This window comes from Macaca thibetana, chromosome X, assembly GCF_024542745.1.
Source record: "Macaca thibetana thibetana isolate TM-01 chromosome X, ASM2454274v1, whole genome shotgun sequence".
Lineage (NCBI taxonomy): Eukaryota > Metazoa > Chordata > Mammalia > Primates > Cercopithecidae > Macaca > Macaca thibetana.
Genome location: NC_065598.1, coordinates 2982758 through 3001996, shown reverse-complemented (window position 1 = coordinate 3001996; position 19239 = coordinate 2982758). Strand labels below are relative to the sequence as shown.

The 19239-nt window shown below is 40.7% G+C and overlaps 1 protein-coding gene across 1 annotated transcript in view; it reads left to right on the top strand.

The window, feature by feature from the left end:
- LOC126946414 (cAMP-dependent protein kinase catalytic subunit PRKX) overlaps positions 1-19233 on the top strand; it is a 219727-nt gene extending 200494 nt beyond the window's left edge. The window contains exon 9 of the mRNA XM_050776669.1: positions 16417-19233. The gene's annotated coding sequence lies outside the window, so the exon portion shown is untranslated. The remainder of the gene's footprint in view (positions 1-16416) is intronic.
- Positions 19234-19239: the final 6 nt, after the last annotated feature.

Here is a 19239-nt window from a genome sequence, read left to right as displayed (position 1 = left end):
TCCAAAGACTCCTCAAGCACAGCCCATGGGTCAGGACCTGGGCTGGCAAGAAAACCAACAATTCACATGCAGTAAAGGCTCATTCTGTCTTCCAGGAGGGGGAAGAACAGAACAAAAATGGAAGAGAGGATAATCGAGGGGAATTTGGCTGCAGTAAAAGATAATTTAATTTTATCTTGGTCAGGCAGCATGGGTGGGGGAGATGCTGGTGAGGGGGTTGGCCCCATTCGGTCCTTCTGACCTCCCAGGACCTGGCTGAGATATTTGTAAGCTCTGAGGGGAAGATTCCCAAGATCTCTTTCAGTTTTAACACCACTTCTTTATTTTCCAGCAGAGAAACAGCATTACACTGCTGACCACAATGTAACCACACTCCCAGTCTTTCCCAGGGATACTTGGGACAGACATCAATTTAAAAATTCATCGTTCCTGGCAACGATAGACACCAGGGATTACTAGAGCAGGGAGGGAGATATGGCAGCAAGGGTTGAAAAAGTACTTATTGGGTGCTATGCTCGCTACGTGGGTGACAGGATCAGTTGTACCCTAGACCTCAGCATCACGCAATGTACCCAGGAAAAAATCCTGCACAAGTATTCCCTGAATCTGAAATAAAAGTTGAAATTATTTTTGAAAAATGCATCCTTCCAAAATGGTGACAACTCATTCCCGGCCATAGTCTGAATAATGTTCCCCAAACAGATCAGCTATTCCTCTCTGCACCCTGTGAATGGAACCTTATTTGGAAAAACGAATTTTTGCAGATGTGTGTAAGGTACAGATCTTGAGATGGGCAGATGATCCCGCCTGTAGGGGAAACAACTAGATGATTAATAAATGAGTTGTGGCTTTGTGCACTGAATGTGGAGATCTGACACATTTGCAAAATTATTTTTGGGGGGCTGACCTCACTCATCTGGGCCGGCCTTGGCAGAGGCCGTGGGGGAGATGCCGGTTCCACTCAACTAGATATGCCAGATGGAAAAAAAAAAAAAAGTACTTTCAACAAACCCAGAAGTGGTGACTCCTAAATTGCCAGACACGGATCCTAATGTGAGGAAGACACAAGGAGATCTGACACACCCACAGAGGAGAAGAAGGTGCGAGACGGAGCACAGAGAGAATTCAGAGAGGCTGGCCTTGAGGATTGGATTGATGACTGTGGAGCCACCAGAAGCTGGAGGAGGTAAGGAAGGATCCTCCCCACAGGCTTTCCAAGGGAGCACAACCATGGAGATACCTTGACTTCAGCTCGCTGGTATTGATTCAGGACTTCCAACTTCCAGAACCGTGAGAGTATGTATTAGGCTGGTGCAAAAGTAACGGCACGTTCAATACGCGTGTTGTTGGAAGCCCCTACGTTGGTGGCAATTTGTTACAGCAGCCGTAAGGAATAAATGCATTCCCCTAACAAATGAGTGTCAAAGGAAAGGATATTAGCACTTTGTGAAGCCAAGGCAGGAGGATAGCTTGAGCCCAGGAGTTTGAGACCAGCCTGGGCAACATAGTAAGACTCCATCTCTACAAAAATTAAAGAAATAGGGCCGGGTGCGGTGGCTCACGCCTGTAATCCCAGCACTTTGGGAGGCCGAGGTGGGTGGATCACGAGGTCAGGAGATCAAGACCATGGTGAAACCCCATCTCTACTAAAAATACAAAAAATTAGCTGGGCGCGGTGGCGGGCGCCTGTAGTCCCAGCTACTCGGGAGGCTGAGGCAGGAGAATGGCGTGAACCCGGGAGGCGGAGCTTGCAGTGAGCTGAGATTCTGCCACTGCACTCCAGCCTGGGCGACAGAGCGAGACTCCGTCTCAAAACAACAACAACAACAACAACAACAATTAAAGAAATAAAACAGCCAGCTGTGCTGCTGCACACCTGCAGTTCCATCTATCGGGAGGCTGAGGTGGGAGGATCACTTGAGTCTACGAGGTCGAGGCTACAATAAGCTAGGATTATATCACTGCATTCTAGCCTGGACAACAGAGCGAGACTCTGTCTCAAAAACAAAAAACCAAAACCCAGATGTTCCACTATATTCAAGATACTCAGTATCCTGAACACTCATCCCTCATCCTTTTTCTGTTTATGGAACTGGGCAAGAGCTTTCTTTGTCAGAGCTCACCCTTGCTTTTAAATGCTTTTACTCAAGTGAAAAGCAGAGAATGGTGGCCGGGTGTGGTGACTCATGCCTGTAATCGCAGCATTTTGGGAGGCCGATGCATGTAAATTGCTTGAGCTTAGGAGTTCGAGATCAGCCTGGGCAACGTAACAAAACCCTGTCTCTACAAAAAATGCAAAACAATTAGCCAGGCATGATGATTTGAGCCTGTAGTCTCAGCTAGTTCGGAGGCTGAGGTGGGAGGATAGCTTGACCCTAGGAGGTCAAAGCTGCAGTGAGCTGAGATCGTGCCATTGCACTCCAGCCTAAGCGACAGAGTAAGACGCTCTCTCTCTCTCTCACACACACACACAAACAGAGCACAGAATGAAGACCCGCAGCAGAATTTGGAGTGCAATCCTTTTCTAACTCATGCTGAGGGTAGAGCGATGCAGTTACCCAACACCCGCCCCCGTGTCTGATTCCTGAATCATTATCTCTCAGGCAAGCCCTGTCCTTCCAGAACCCGGCCTTTGCCAGGACTGTGCCTCAGAACGGGAAGGCTCTGACCAATGACAGAATGAGGTGAGTCACCAGCGGACACTGGAAACAAATGCTCATTCTTTATATCTGGGTCACCACTTCTTGGTTTGTTGAAAGTACTTTTATTTTTTTCCATCTGGCATATCTATGTGAGCAGAACCAGCATCTAACCACACCCTCTGCCAAGGCCGGCACAGATGAGTGAGGTCAGCTTCAAAAATAATTTTCCAAACCTGTCGGATCTCCAGATTCAGTGCACAAAGCTAGAACTCATTGATTTATAACATAGTTGTTTCCCCCTATAAGCAAACAAAGAGAATAAAATCATTAGCTCGAGGCAAATGAGAGCCCCAAAGAGTGCCTGTTTCCAGGGAATGCAGTGGAGAAGTTTCTTCAGAGAGGCTGTGGGTTTCTCTCAACTGCATCATTACTCTCCAGAAATTATTTGGAATTGGAGGGTAGTGAGTTCTTTTTAACTCAGGATTCTAGTGAATTGAGAATTTTAAAAGGTTTAGATTATTTAGAATTTGGCTTATGACACTTAAATATACAAAGTACCATTGTAATTCAATACAAATTGCTAACATCTAACTATTCCTCTACATGCAAACCTCAACTGTGTGGATGTGAGTATAAGTATAAATTCATATCATATGTAATAGCTATTAGATTTATTAGTTTAGCTATCATTGTCTATCTCATATCTATCTCTATCTCTTCCATTTTATCCATCTATCATCTATCTACTCATCCATCTATCAAGCTTTCTGTGTACCTACTTCCCTACCTATTAAATTCTCATGTCTCTGTATCAGTCTATGTATCTATCTATTATCTATCCATTTATCTCCTCTTATCCATTTATCTGTTATCTTATGTGTCTATCATCTGTCTCATCTATCATCTCTCTATTCATCTATATCCGTCTATCATCATCTATGTCTTCTGTCTTTATCAATCCATCGCTTATCTATCTACTCATCCATCTATCATCTATCTACCTACTTTCCTACCTATCAAAATCTCATCTCTATCATCTACCTACCTATCCATCTATTATCTACCTATCTATCATCTATCAATTATCTATCTAATCTATCCATCGTCTATCTATCTATCTATTCATTCATCCATTGAGCATATTAGCTAAGAAAGTTCAAATATTCTGCTCTTATCATTTTTCATATGAAAACCACATGATAGAGCCATAAGTTGCTTCAGGAAGAAGCTATAGCTATAAGAGATGGAGCAGAGACATAGCATCTTCTCTTTCTTTCATTACAGATGTACTATTTCCAAATCATGGTTACATTATAACCATCTCGAGGCACCATTGCACATATTTATTTTTATATTTAATTGTATTCAAATTTGTTATTGTTCTATACACTATCTCACAGTAACTCAGAATGGTCATTATAGGTGTCCATTGCATTGGATACTTAATTCTACTCAACCTTATAATGGTTGTGTAGAATGCCTTCAACACACCTTTTAAGCAGATTCTTGGGATTTGTGTAATTGTTCTTTCGGTGAAGGACAGAAGACAAATTTCACCTGCATAAGCTTCCCAATCACAGGAATTTTGAGTGAGTGGGAATTTACAGTAGAGTCACCTTCTTGTTAAACCCATTGCAATGAGTCTTTTCATGCCTGCCTCTGTGAGATTCACCAGTTTCTTGTCATGGCTAAATTTGGCTCTTTATTGAGCTGGTGATGTGGTCATCCAATACGATCTGTCCCCTCTCCTTTCAGGAGTTGAGGCCAAATTTAATTGATGTCACCATGGGAAATAGCCCAGGGGTCAGGATTCCTGTTTCCATAGCAGGAAAAAGAGAGGAGGTGAAAAATTCTGTACCTTCTCCAACACTCAGAGTATTACAACAAACACACACCCCAAGAGTATATTAATGTATAGTAGACTCTTGAACAATGTGGGAGTTAGGGGTACCAGCACCCCATGCAGTAAAAAATCCACCTGTAGGCTGAGCATGGTGGCTCATGCCTGTAATCCCAGCACTTTGGGAGATTGAGGTGGGTGGATCACCTGAGGTCGGAAGTTCAAGACCAGCCTGGCCAACATAGTGAAACCCCGTCTCTACTAAAAATACAAAAATTAGCCAAGCGTGGTGGCGTGTGCCTGTAATCCCAGCTACTCGGGAGGCTGAGGCAGAAGAATCACCTGGACCCGGGAGGCGGAGTTTGCAGTAAGCAGAGATCGAGTCACTGCACTCCAGCCTGGCCAACAAGAGTGAAACTCCGTCTCCAAAAAAAAAAAAAAAAAAAAAAAAAAAAAAAATCCACTCGTGACTTTTGACTCTCCCAAAACATAACTAATAATGACCTACTTTTGAGTGGAAGCCTTCATGATAACATAAACAGTCGATTAGCACATATTTTATATGTTATATGTATTAAATACTGTATTCTTACAATAAAGCAAGCTGAAGAAAAGAAAATGTCATTAAGAAAATAATAAGGAACAGAAAACACATTTACTATTCATGAGTGGAAGTGGATCATCATAAAAGTGTGCATCCTCAGTGTCTTCACATTGAGGAGCCTGAGGAGGAAGAGAAGGGTTGGTCTTGCTGACTCAGTGGTGCCAGAGGTGGAAGAGAATCCAATCCCCTTCTAAGTGGACCACAAAGTTCAAACCCGTGTTGTTCAAAGGTCAACCGTACTATAATTAAGTAATGTGTCAATGGACAGTGGTTCCTACAATGAAGCCATTGTCCTAACAGTGGCTTGTGATAAATTTTTGAGAATACATATAATTATTTTTGGCAGATGATCACCAAAATGAAATGAGTGTATGCACAGGAAATCCATACAGTGGTTCTGGCTATGTAAAGTTATCTTTTGCATAAAATGGATCCTCATTCTTCACAAAGAGACTGCATTGCTCAATCCATGTTCTTTGTGATAGAAATATTTCTGTGGTCGGGACCAGTGACTCCCATGTTTTCCTTGGACATATTTCCTAGAATAAAATGATCTAACTATATTGCCAAAGGGAGCAGAAGATTGGAGATTTGGTGTGTGTGTGTGTGTGTGTATAGGAGATGAAAATACAAACATAGAGAATAGAGAAACAGAAAAAATAGATAGATGATACATACATGATGGAAAGACAGAAAGATGATAGAGAGATAATAAGTGATAGGTAGACAAATAGATAGATGATAGATGATAGAAAGATAGATAAAAAGATGATAGATGATGGATAGAAACATAGATAGATAGATAGATAGATAGATAGATAGATAGATAGATAGATAGATAGATAGATAGATAGAAGTGGAGAGGACTTTCGTTTTTAAGAAATATATTAGCTGCACTGAGGGAAGCCCAGCAGCCATTCTGCTGTGAACCTTCCTTTGCAGGGTTGTAACCACGTTCTTCTCATCATCGATCATTAGGGTTTATGCACATGCGCTTAAACAACCGCAGAAAAATGCAGGTTATCCATGCTTCTGCCAGATGATATGATGCTAAAATGGAACTACTTGAGAGACACGCTATTGGAGGAGCATTTTTGAAGGACTCATGGTCCTGGATAGCATAGATTTTATTTTCAGTAAAATAAAATCTGGACCATCCAAAAGCTGAGTTCTTAGCCCACTTCTGTTGTAGTTCTCCACAGAATTGCTACTGCTGAGCGGTACCTTCTTATTGTGCACGGACCTCTAAAATTAGAATATCTGTAACAGATTGCACTTTTCAGTTGTGAACCTGTCTTTCCTGCAGGGGTACTGTTGAAGACATTTTTGGTGTGAATGACTCAGATATGACTGGAAAAGCTTTGCATAATTTCTTACCAAAGAAATGTATTAATCATAACACAGAAGATGTCTCACTTTTTTCCTTTAGCTTCCAGGAAGCTCATCGCTATGTGATTTGTGATTATTACTAATTTTATTTTATTTTTAAATTTTAATTAACTATTTAATTTTTTGAGATGGAGTCTTCCCTTGTCGTCCAGGATGGAGTGCAGTGGCACGATCTTGGCTCACTGCAACCTCTGCCTCCTGGATTCGGGCGATTCTCCTGCCTCAGCCTCCTGGGTAGCTGGGATTACAGGCACGCGCCACCATGCCCAGCTATTATTTCATAGCACTTTCTAAGTTCATCCCTAGCATCTTATTTTGTGTGAGTTTTTGGACGATGTGTGACTCCGAGGACAGGGATCATGTCCTCTTGGTGCTGTTGCTGCTACAAATACAAGCACAATAGATCTTGGTTAAATATGAATAGGAAAATGCATTCTGTCTTTCCACCTCTGCCCAATAAGACTGGTCCCTTCCATTCAGAGCTTAATAACAACAGCCTTTTGACATCACATCTGATAAACAGTTTGATTTTGTGTTTTGAAGTCACCATTATTGATAAATACTTCATTATTTATTATATTGCATATTATATATAATTATTTGTATATGTATGTTATATATAATAAATTGTTATTAAAATTTAATGTTATCTGTAAATAATATGTAATATTTTAAATGTTTAAAATGTAATATATAATATAAATACTATAAAATAGTATAATAATAAAATAAATAATATAATAATAAAATAGTATAAAATGTTATATATGATATAAAATATATTTATAAAATATAGCTATACATTATATATAATTTACATCATCTTATATATAACTATATTATCTATTACATAATGTATAATACTATATGTTATGTAATATATGACACCTTATACTATATAATATATGACATATATATTATACAATGTATGATATATATTACATATAACATATTGAATTATAATGTAATATACTATATAGTATATAACATAAATTGCATAGTATATAATGTATATAACATACATAGACATAACACCATGTTATATGACACCTTATGCTATATATGACATATATGTTATATAATGGATATGACATATATTACATATAACATTTAATTATATCATATATTACATAGTACATAATATATTACATAGTATATAGGTTACATAGTATATAATATATATAACATAGACATATGATGGTATATTATATCATATGGTTATATATTACATATTATTAGGTTGGTGCAAAAGTAATTGTAGTTTCTGCCATTAAGAGTAATGACAATTTAATATATAATATGAAATAAACAATATGTAATTTGTGTTTTATAATATTTGAAATACTATATATTACATATAGTATTTAAGTATTATATACTATAATATTTAAGATATTAAATTATAATAATGTATGTTATACATAATATATCTATTATACATAATATATAATGTATACCTCCAGATCCAAAGTATATTCAATCTGACTAACACAAGGGACCTTCAGCATCCAAGGTATTCTGAGGCCATTTCCTGCCATTGTGATTGGGTGAATTTTTGGCGATCAATTGTTGATTCCCAGTGGTGTCCCTGCTTCTAATCTTTTCCTGTCTAGGGGACCCCAAACCACAGGCCAACTTCTGTCTGAGCAGCTCATCTCTGCTCACGCCTCTCTCATGCTCAAAATCCTTCAAATGCTTCCAGCTATCCCAGGAAAAGGGAAAGCCAGACTCCTTTGCCTCGTTCTCAACACATCCCCTCATCGGCCATTTTCTCATATTTCAGCCTGATTTGCACTATAACATATGTCCTGGCATCCTTTGCCCAGAATTCCATCTGCCCAGGCTGCTTCTGAGCAAAGCAATGCTTATGACTCCAGAAAAGACCTTCCTTCCCGTGGATGCTCCCACCCTTTGGAGCTCATGGTGAGCTTAGGACCAAGTGCTTTGCAGAAGAGTGATGCATGGAATACATAAAAAAATCCCTGTGAAATTGGATGGTGTGCAAACTAAACATCAGGCGCCCCACAAGCCCTAGCCAAAATCGAGCTTGACTTCTTGCACAGGGAGTTGCAGGTTTAAGGATGATATCAGATACTTGAAGAAACTGAGATTTTTTTTGAGAAACTTGCTTGCATTTACTTTTTTTTCTATTATTGATACATGCTATTTTACATATCTATGGGGTACATGTGATAGTTTGTTGCTTGCATAGAATATGTAGTGATCAGGCCAGATGTATTTGGAGTATCTGTAACATGAGAATTAATCATTTCTATGTGTTGGGAACATTTCAATCTTCTCTTCTAGCTATTTTAAAATACACAATACATTATTACTAACTACAGGCACCTTATCCTGCTGTCAAATATTAGAACTTATGTCTTTCATGCAACTGTATAAAATTAGGATTTGATGACCATCTCTGATATATGCCAGCAACAGAGTATCAGGCTGATGCTTTTACATCTCTGCCCTACAGGGTCTTTTGATGTACATTGGGAATAATAATCTTTATATTACAGAGATTTGGGGGGAAAGATTAGAGATGATATATGTTAAAACAGGGTTCCCCATGTGGCCTGTTAGGAGCTGGGCCGCACAGCAGGAGGTGAGTAGCAGGTGGACAAGCAAAGGTTCATCTGTATTGGCAGCTGCTCTCCATCACTCACTCTACCTCCTGAGCGCCACCTCCTGGCAGATCAGCGGTGGTATTAGATTCTCATAGGAGCATGAACCCTATCGTGAACTGCACATGCGAGGGATCTAGGTTGATGCTCCTTATGAGAATCTAATGCCTGATGATCTGTCACTGTCTCCCATCCCCCCAAGATGGGACTGTCTAGTTGCAGGAAAACAAGCTCAGGGCTCCCACTGATTCTACATGATGGTGTGTTGTAAAATTATTTCATTGTATATTACAATGTAATAATAATAGAAATACAGTGCACAATAAATGCAATGTGCTTGAATCATCCTGAAACCATCCTGCCTGTAACCCTAGCCTTGGAAAAGTTGTCTTCCACGAAACCTGTCCCTGGTGCCAAAAAGGTTGGGGACTGCTGCATTTAAACACTGTTTGCTTTACTCAGCAAACTATCATGGAGTTTGCTGTGATATCAGCGTGACCACAGAGAAGGCTCTCAATAAATGCACCCATTAAGTTTCTGATGAAAATGAATATATTTTTCTTGGGTTTCCTAGAAACACCATTCTAACTCTGGAAAGACAGTCCCATAATACCAGGAAGAAAGACAAGCCAAGGATTGCATACTGCAATTATTTTAACAGCTTAAGTTTCTCTTATACGTGCCACTCTTTTGCAAACACCCATTAGAAGAGAAAACAAACAGCACATCTGAGGTCTCATTCTTGTCATCCTCCTCTTCAATTTCCTTTATCCTCCTAATTCACAAATGTAGCTACTTGGATGTGGCAGCTTCCTACTGCAATTTCTTTTTTTTTTTTTTTTTGAGACAGAGTCTTGCTGTGTCACCCAGGCTGGAGTGTAGTGGCACAATCTCGGCTCACTGCAACCTCTGCCTCCTGGGTTCAAGTGATTCTCCTGCCTCAGCCTCCCAAGTTGCTGGGACTACAGGCACGTGTCACTCCGCCTGGCCAATTTTTGTATTTTTAGTAGAGATGGGGTTTCGCTATGTTGGCCAGGCTGGTCTCGAAACCCTGATCTCAAGTGATCCACCCGCCTCAGCTTCCCAAAGTGCTGGGATTACGGCCATGAGCCACTGTGCCCAGCCACAATTTCTTGGATTACAGTTGGAGGTTCTTCTTCGTCTTCTTATTCTTTTTTTTTTTTTTTTCATCTAAGAGAATTGTGTGAGTAAAAGAAGAATTAAAATAAAAACATGATGTACTTGAGGGTGCTTTTTAGATTATTGTAACTGAATTTGGTTTTCCTGTTGTAAAAACTATTATTACATTGAAAATCTAAAATGAATTTTCAGGGCTTAGTGGTTAAGGCCAGTTTTATATGTTAGGTAAAGAACTTTATTGGTGAGACTCTACTCATAGTTATTACTCTGAGAAAAATAGACATGAGAGATGGGAATGCATTTTTATGAAATAGGGTCCTACCATTTTAAAGGAAGGTGATTTACCCTGAGATATAGGAGAGAAAATAATGCTTGCTGTGTTAGTTTGCTAGGGCTGCATAACCAGGTCCCCCAGAATGCTTGGCTTAAACAACAGACATTGATTCTCCCACTGTCCTGGAGGCTGGAAGTCTGAGATCAAGGCGTGGGCAGGACTGGTTCCTCCTGAGGCCTCGCTCTTTGGCTTGGAGATGCCGTCTTCTCCCTGTGTCCTCACAGGGTCGTCCCTCTGTGTGTGTCTGTGTCCTTATCCTGTCTTCTTATGAGGTGTCTTAGTCCATCTCAGGCTACTATCACAGAATACCACAGACTGGGAGGCTTATAAATAACAGACAATGATTCTCCCACAGTCCTGGAGGCTGGAAGCCTGAGATCAAGGTGTGGGCAGGGCTGGTTCCTCCTGAGGCCTCTCTCCTTGACTTATAAATGCTGTCTTCTCCCTGTGTCCTCACGTGATCAAACCTCTGTGTGTGTCTGTGTCCTAATATAATTGGAAAACAAAAATGTTTTAAAAAGAAATACCAAATGTCTGCAGAAAATACGGAAATACTAATTCAATAAAAATGGTAAAATGAAAAATAAAGTAAAATGGTTACTTGTAGTTCTTAATGAAGTACCATTTGCAATAAAAATACATTTGAGTAATATGAAATTCAGTGATTTCCCTGATTCTCAGCTTCCGGTACTGATTAAAAGAAGCCCCTTGGTGATGTCCAGAAGAAGCCTGGAGTTCAGGTAATTTGCAATTACTAAACAAGTATGTGATTAGGCAGACGCGAGCTTGGATTTCCTGGTGGAAATTAGGCCTTAGTTATGGTAGATCCTGCACTGTGTTTCTGTCTGCATGAATATATACTTCTTCATAATGATGCCTCTTTAAACAATCTCCAGAGTATCATAATAATGCGTTATGCAGAAAATACACTTTGAGTGAAATTTCATTATGTTTTGATTTGCAATCAAATGCAAATTTCCTAGTGTTTCCCAGGACACATTGACATAATCTCATTTGTGATGGAAAAAATGCCCATCTAAGTGTATGAAAACATGAACATTCGTCAGGGGACCCAAGTACAAACTTTATCACTCCTGTCTTCTTGTTCAAAATCTAAATCAGCTAACACATGAAATGGGACAAATTGGAAAGTCTTCATGAATTGTTTCTTAAACATATTTATTTATTATTTATTTATTTATTTTTTGAGACAGAGTCTCACTCTGTCAGCCAGGCTGGAGTGCAGTGGTGCAATCACAGCTTACTGTAGCCTCAACCTCCTGGGTTCAAGTGATCCTCCTGCCTCAGCCTCCCAGCTAGGGGTATATAGATGTTTCATATAGACTCGTTTTTTAAAAGGGAGGGTATTTTCAAAACTTAATTTATTTTTAATTGATAAATAAAAATGGTGTATATTTATGAGGCATGACATGTTTTGTTTTGTTTTTCCTTTATTTGTGACAGAGTCTCTCTCTGTCACCCAGGCTGGAGTGCATTGGTGTGGTCATAACTCACTGCAGCCTTGACCTTCTGGGCTCAAGTTATCCTCCTGCCTCAGCCTTCCCAGTAGCTGGGACTACAGTCCCGTGCCACCATGCCTGGTTAATTTTTTAAATTTAGTGTAGAGATGGGGGTCTCACTATATTGCCTAGGCTGGTCCGAACTTCTGGCCTCAAGTGATCCTCCAGCCTGGGCCTCCTAAAATGCTGAGATTATAGGCGTGAGCCACCGCATGAGCCCCGTAACATCATGATGCTTTGATATGTGTTTCCATTGCAAAACGGCCAAATGACACTAGTTAGCATAAACATCACCTCACCAACTTCTCGGTTTTTGGTGGAGAGAACATTTAAAATCTACTCTTTTAGCAATTTTTAAGTATGTAATACATTGTTGTTTATTTTAGTCATCATGTGGTATAATAGAACCCCTGAACTTATCCTTCCTCTCATATAGACTTATTTAATAAGAAAATGTACTCCAGGTGTATGTAACGGAGAAATACACCCCAGAACCATTTTTGACCAAAGAATTATCAATATGTTCAACTGTATGGTTTTAAACTTTATAGAATATCTTCAGATAAAATCTATCTTTGTATTCATTCTTGAATCAGATATAGGAAAACACCATACACAATACAAAGATAGTTAGCTAAATAAATAAATAAGGCAACATAGCGAGACCTCATCTCTATCAAAAAATACAAAAATGAGCTGGGTGTGGTGGTGCACATCTGTAGTCCCAGCTACTCAGGAGGCTGAAGTGGGAGGATTGCTTGAGCCTGGGAAGTTGAGGCTGCAGTTAGCCATCATCACACCACTGCATTCCACCCTAAGGTATGGAGCTAGACTTGGCCTCCTAAAAACAAACAAAAATCAATGATCTGAAAAGATCTGTGCTTTGTCAGACACCAGGCAGATTAGACCTATCTTCTGACCTTTTTTTTCCCTAGGAAGATAAGGCAGGGAAATTAAAAAAAAATTTCAAGGATACTTACAAATGGCAAAGGAGGGATACTGGAATAACTGAGTTTTGTCCAATGCATATCTTTCCCCATCAACAGTAAAATAAATCAGTGTTACGTAAAAAACCCACTCTTACCCAATCTACTCTATGGGGGCCAAACTTGAAATTCCAAAATTCTGACCTCATTTGTAGTTCTGAACATATGGGAAACTCTTGACACAGAATCTACCAGGGACAAACTAAAAACACAAAAAATCATGATGTGATTCACTCAAGAATTAACGATTACCAGTGTTGGCCCTCTTGATCTGTATAAGCAACATGACAGCCCATTTTGCAACATAAATTCTCACCATGCACCAACCTACAAGAGAAGATACTACATCCTGTTAGAAGTTCCCCCCTCCGCCCCCGCCCGAGATGGAGTCTTGCTCTTTGGATCAGGCTGGAGTGCTGTGGCGCGATCTTGGCTCACTGCAACCTCCACCTACCAGGTTCAAGCAATTCTTCTGCCTCAGCCTCCTGAGTAGCTGGGATTACAGGCACCCACACAGTGCCCAGCTAATTTTTGTATTTTTAGTAGAGACTGGGTTTCACCGTGTTGGCCAAGCTGGTTTTGAACAGGCTAGTCTTGATCTTCTGACCTTGTGATCCGCCCACCTCGGCCTCCCAAAGTGTTGGGATTGCAGGCGTGGGCCACTGCACCTGGTCCTGTTAGAAGTTTTATAGAAAATGGACTGCTGGTGGTGGGCTGCATGTTGTTCAATTAGGTACCATTGAATAAAGAAGCAGAAAATCAAAGCAACTATTAATAAGAGTTGTAATAATAATATATTGAGTTCCTCTTTTTAAAAATGAGACTGGGTCTCCATCTATCACGCAGGCTGGAGTGCAGTGAACTCTTGCTCCTCCTTGCCTTCTGCCATGATTCTGAGGCCTCCCCAGCCATGTGGAACTGTAAGCCCATTAAACCTCTTTCTTTGTAAATTGCCCAGTCTTGGGTATGTCTTTATCAGCAGCGTGAAAACGAACTAATATACTTTATTTTAATCTTTCTCTCTATATGTACATATCTCCTGTTGGTTCTGTTTCTCCAGAGAATCCTGACTAATAAACAGCCCACACAAGGAAAAACAAGCAATGACACCACATAGTACAACAAAACACTTGAGACCGCACCTCGAGATCACCAAGGGAGCAAACCATCCCAGACACCTCATTGGGTAGTTCTGTGCAGATACCACTCAAACAAGGCCAAACATGCCACAGCACAACACAACACAATGCCCAGAACCAACCTGGTTCCAGGACAGAGTTTTTATTTTTATTTTTTTGTATTTCCATAGATTTTTGGGGAACAGGTGGTGTTTGGTTACATGAGTAAGTCCTTTAGTGGTGATTTGCGAGATTTTGATGCACCCATCACCCAAGCAGTGTACACTGCACCCTATTTGTAGTCTTTTATCCCTCGCTCCCCTTCCGGCCTTCCTCCCAAGTCCCCAAAGTCCATTGTGTCATTCTTATGCTGTTGAGTCCTCATAGCTTAGCCCCACTTATGAGTGAGAATACGATGTTTGGTTTTCCATTCCCGAGTTACTTCACTTAGAATAATAGTCTCCAATCTCATCCAGGCCGCTGCAAATGCCATTAATTCATTCCTTTTTATGGCTGAGTAGCATCTCATTGTACGTATATGCCAGAATTTCTTCATCCACTCATTGATTGATGGGCATTTGGGTTGGTTCCACGATTTTGCAGTTGTCAATTGTGCTGCTATAAACATGCGTGTGCAAGTATCTTTTTCGAATAGTGATTTATTTTTTTCCTCTGGGTAGATACCCAGTAGTGGGATTGCTGGATCAAATCGTAGTTCTACTTTTAGTTCTTTAAGGAATCTCCACACTGTTTTCCAGAGTGGCTGTACTAATTTACATTCCCACCAGCAGTGTAGAAGTATTCCTGTTCACCACATCCATGCCAGCATCTAATGTTTTTTGATTTGTTGATTATGGTCATTCTTGCAGGAGTAAGGTGGTATCGCATTGTGGTTTTGATTTGCACTTCCCTTATCATTAGTGATGCTGAGCATTTTTTCATATGTTTGCTGGCCATTTGTATATCTTCTTTTGAGATTTGTCTGTTCATGTCCTTAGTCCACTTTTTGATGGGATTGTTTGTTTTTTTTCTTTCTGATTTGCTTGAGTTCATTGTAGATTCTGGATATTAGTCGTTTGTCAGATGTATAGATTGGGAAGGTTTTCTCCCACTCTGTGGGTTGTCTGTTTACTTTGCTGACTGTTCCTTTTGCCATGCAAAAGCGCTTTAGTTTAATTAAGTCCCAGCTATTTATCTTTGTTTTTATTGCATTTGCTTTTGGGTTCTTGATCATGACATCCTTGCCTAAGCCAATGTCAAGAAGGGTTTTTCCAATGTTATCTTCTAGAATTTTTATTTCAGGTCTTAGATTTAATCCCTTGATCCATCTTGAGCTGATTTTTGTATAAGATGAGAGATGAGGATCCAGTTTCATTCTCCTGCATGTGGCTAGCCAATTATCCCAGCACCCTTTGTTGAAAAGGGTGAGGACAAAGTTAATTCACATGATCTCGGTGACAGGGTTGAACCATTTCTGTAGTATTTGGCCCACTGCAAAACTGGAGGGTGCCATGTCTGAACATGTCTTTCATTTCCCGCATCTGAGCAAAGCCCACTGCACACGAGTATGAGATTTTTCTGGCAGTCCCTTTTTGTACAATATTCTAAATACCTGTGGTTTCTTAACTAGGAGGTCAAGATAAAATACTTTTGTTAAGAGGGGAGTCTAAACCTCAGACGCTGAGCAGAGTTTTTCAGGCTATGACATCAGGTCTCGGACTGACAGCAGCATCATGAGACTTGCGGGGGCTTATAACCCATGCAAATAAAAAAAATTCCTTAACGTTTTAGTTTTTTCCCCTGAGATTTTTTTTTTTTTTTTTTTGCATTCGTCACAACTCAAACAATTCAACAGGTGCTCATTTTGGAAATGAGCAGGGAAGCTGTCGCTTTTCGCTAAGTGAGGATCTCTGTGGCGAATGCAACTCCCTAGAGGCACAGCTCTGCCGAAGGCATTTCTGAGAACCTTGGACATGTTTTCCCGCCTGTTCTGGGAGTCTCATTGGTTTTGTCATGCAGCAAGCTCTGTGGGCGGTGGTGCAGGCTGTCTGCATTCTTCACGACAGCCGCCTGGGTTTTGTTTCTATTGCCTAGCAATCCGACAGGACAGCTGCACACTTCATTAATTTGCTTCATCCATCCATATGCCTCCATCTCGCACATTTATGATTCAGAAATGAAAGCAAGTGTGACCTTAGTGTGATGTTTTTCCTTAGGCGTGGTTGTCTTGCGGCCTCTGACATCCTCATGGATTTGCCCTGCTGCTTTCTACCCGGCTGTCTGTTCCCAAGGTGTTGCATGCTGACGGCAAACCTGACCCAACGAGGCAGACTTCATGCAAAGTCTCCATGAAATTCCAGTCTCCCGGCAGCTCTATGCCACCCAAAACCATGGGAGAGGCCCAGCTTGTTCCCAGCACTTCCTTCTGCTGGTTCCTCGTGCTGTTTCCTTGCTCCACTTGGAATTTTCAAAGATACCTAAGTAGATAATGATGTCCGGAAAATGCTGTTTCTCATCCATCCATATTGATTGAGTGGTTTTCAATTGGAAAATAAAAATAACCTCCCTACTCACCCCTCATCCTGTTCTTTTCTGAACTTAGGAGAATGACTTTTCCTTTTCTTTTTTTTGATACAGAGTCTCACTCTATCACCCAGACTGGAGTGCAGTGGCACGATCTCACTGCAGCCTCTGCCGTCTGGGCTCAAGTGATTCCCCTGCCTCAGCCTCCTGAGTAGCTGGGATTACAGGCATGCGCTGCCACGCCTGGCTAATTTTTGCATTTTTAGTAGAGGTGGTGTTTCACCATGTTGACCAGGCTGGTCTCGAGCTCCTGACCTCAGGTGATCCACCTGCCTCAGCCTCCCAAAGTGCTGGGATTACAGGTATGAGCTCCCGTGTCCAGCCAAGAATAATTTTTTTCAACAAAATTTTATTACTTTTTATTTTTAAAAAATAGAGTTTATATTTTAGAGGAGTTTCAGGTTTACAGCAAAATTGAGAGGATGGTACAGATTTCGCATATAGTCCCTGCTCCCCTACCTCAACCTCTCCCATTATCAATATCCCCACCAGAGTGGTGCATTTGTTGTAATGAACCTATATGGATACATCATTGTTGATATGGTTTGTCTCTGTGTCCCCACCCAAATCTCATGCTGAATTATAATCCCCAGTGTTGGGGGAGGGACCTGGTGGGAGGTGATTGGATCATGGGGGTGGATTTTCCCCTTGCTGTTCTCGTAGTAGTGAGTTCTCATGAGATCTAGTTGTTTGAAAAATGTATACCTCCTCCTCCTCACTAAGGTCTCTCTCTCCTGCTCCTTCATGTGAAGATGTGCCTGCATCCCCATTCAACTTCCGCCATGATTGTAAGTTTCCTGAGGCCTCCCCAGCCAGGCTTCCTAAGCAGCCTGCAGAACTGTGAGTCAATTAAACCTCTTTCCTCCATAAATTAGCCATCTCAGGTATGTCTTTACAGCAGCATGAGAACAAACTGATACAATTATCACCAGAGTTCATAGTTTATGTAGGGCTCACCCTTGGTGTTGTACATTTTAAGAGTTTGGACAAACGTATAATGGCATGGATCCAGCATCCTAGTACCACACAGAGTAGTTTCACTCCCCTAAAAATCCTCTGTATTCTTCTCTCCCACTCCTAAGGCCTGACAATCACTGATTTTCTTCTTCATTGTCTCCATAGTTTTGTCTTTTCCAGAATGTCATAGAGTTGGAATCATACGGCATGCAGCCTTTCAGATACCCTTTCAGACGCCTGGAACCCTTCACTTAGTACCGTGCATCTAAGATTTCTCCATGACTTTTCATGACTTGATAGCTCATTTCATTTTACTGTTTGGGAAAGGAAAATCAATCTTGGGGTCCCCAAATCACTAAGCTAAAGGGAAAAGTCAAGCTGGGAGCTGCTTAGGGCCAACCTGCCTCCTATTCTATCCAAAGTCCCCTCTCTGCTCACTGAGATAAATGCATATCTGATCACCTCTTTGGAGAGGCTAATCAGAAACTCAAAAAAATGCAACCATTTGTCTCTTAACTACCTATGACCTGGAAGCCTCCTTACCCGCTTCGAGTCTTCCCACCTTTGCTTTGAGTTGTCTCACGTTTCTGGACTGAACCAATGTGCATCTTACGCATATTGATTGATGTATCATGTCTCCCTAAAATGTAGAAAACCAAGCTATGTCACGACCACTTTGGGCACATGTTGTCAGGACCTCCTGAGGCTGTGTCACGGGCACCCATCCTCAACCCTGGCAAAGTAAACTTTCTAAATTTACTGAGACCTCTCTCAAATTTTCGAGGTTCATATGCTGAATAATATTCTATGATCAGGTTGTATCATCATTTATTTATCCATTCACTGCCTGAAGCACATCTTTGTAACTTCCAAGTTTTATCCACCCCTATGATCTAATCACCTCCCACCAAGTCCCTCCCCAACATTGGGGATTACAATTCAACATGAGGTTTGGGCGGAGACACAGAGACAAACCATATCAATAATGATGTGTCCATGTAGGTTCATTAGAACAAATGTACCTCACTTGTGGGGATATTGATAATGGGGGAAGTTGGGGAAGGGGAACAGGGACTATATGAGAAATCTCTGTACCTTCTTCTCAATTTTTCTGTAAACCCCAAACTCCTCTAAAATATAAACACTATTTTCTTAAATAAAGGGAAATATAATTTTGTTGAAATAGTTTTGATAATTGTGACTAAAGCTGCCATATAAACATTTGTGTGCATGGGTTTGTGTGGACATACATTTTCAACTCTTTTGGGTACCACATACTAAGGAGTGAGATTACTGGATCGATTGGTGGTAGTATGTATGCATTTAAGCTTGCTTTTCCATGTACGTTTAAGATTATAGTACCCACTGAATTTCAGAGCACAAGGAAAAAAGCAAGTTGTGCATGCGCCCATCTATATAAATGCTTTTAAACATTTTAGGATCTACCACGTTCTTACTTTGCTTTCCCTAAAGTCACCTTCCCCAGCTATCATCAACCA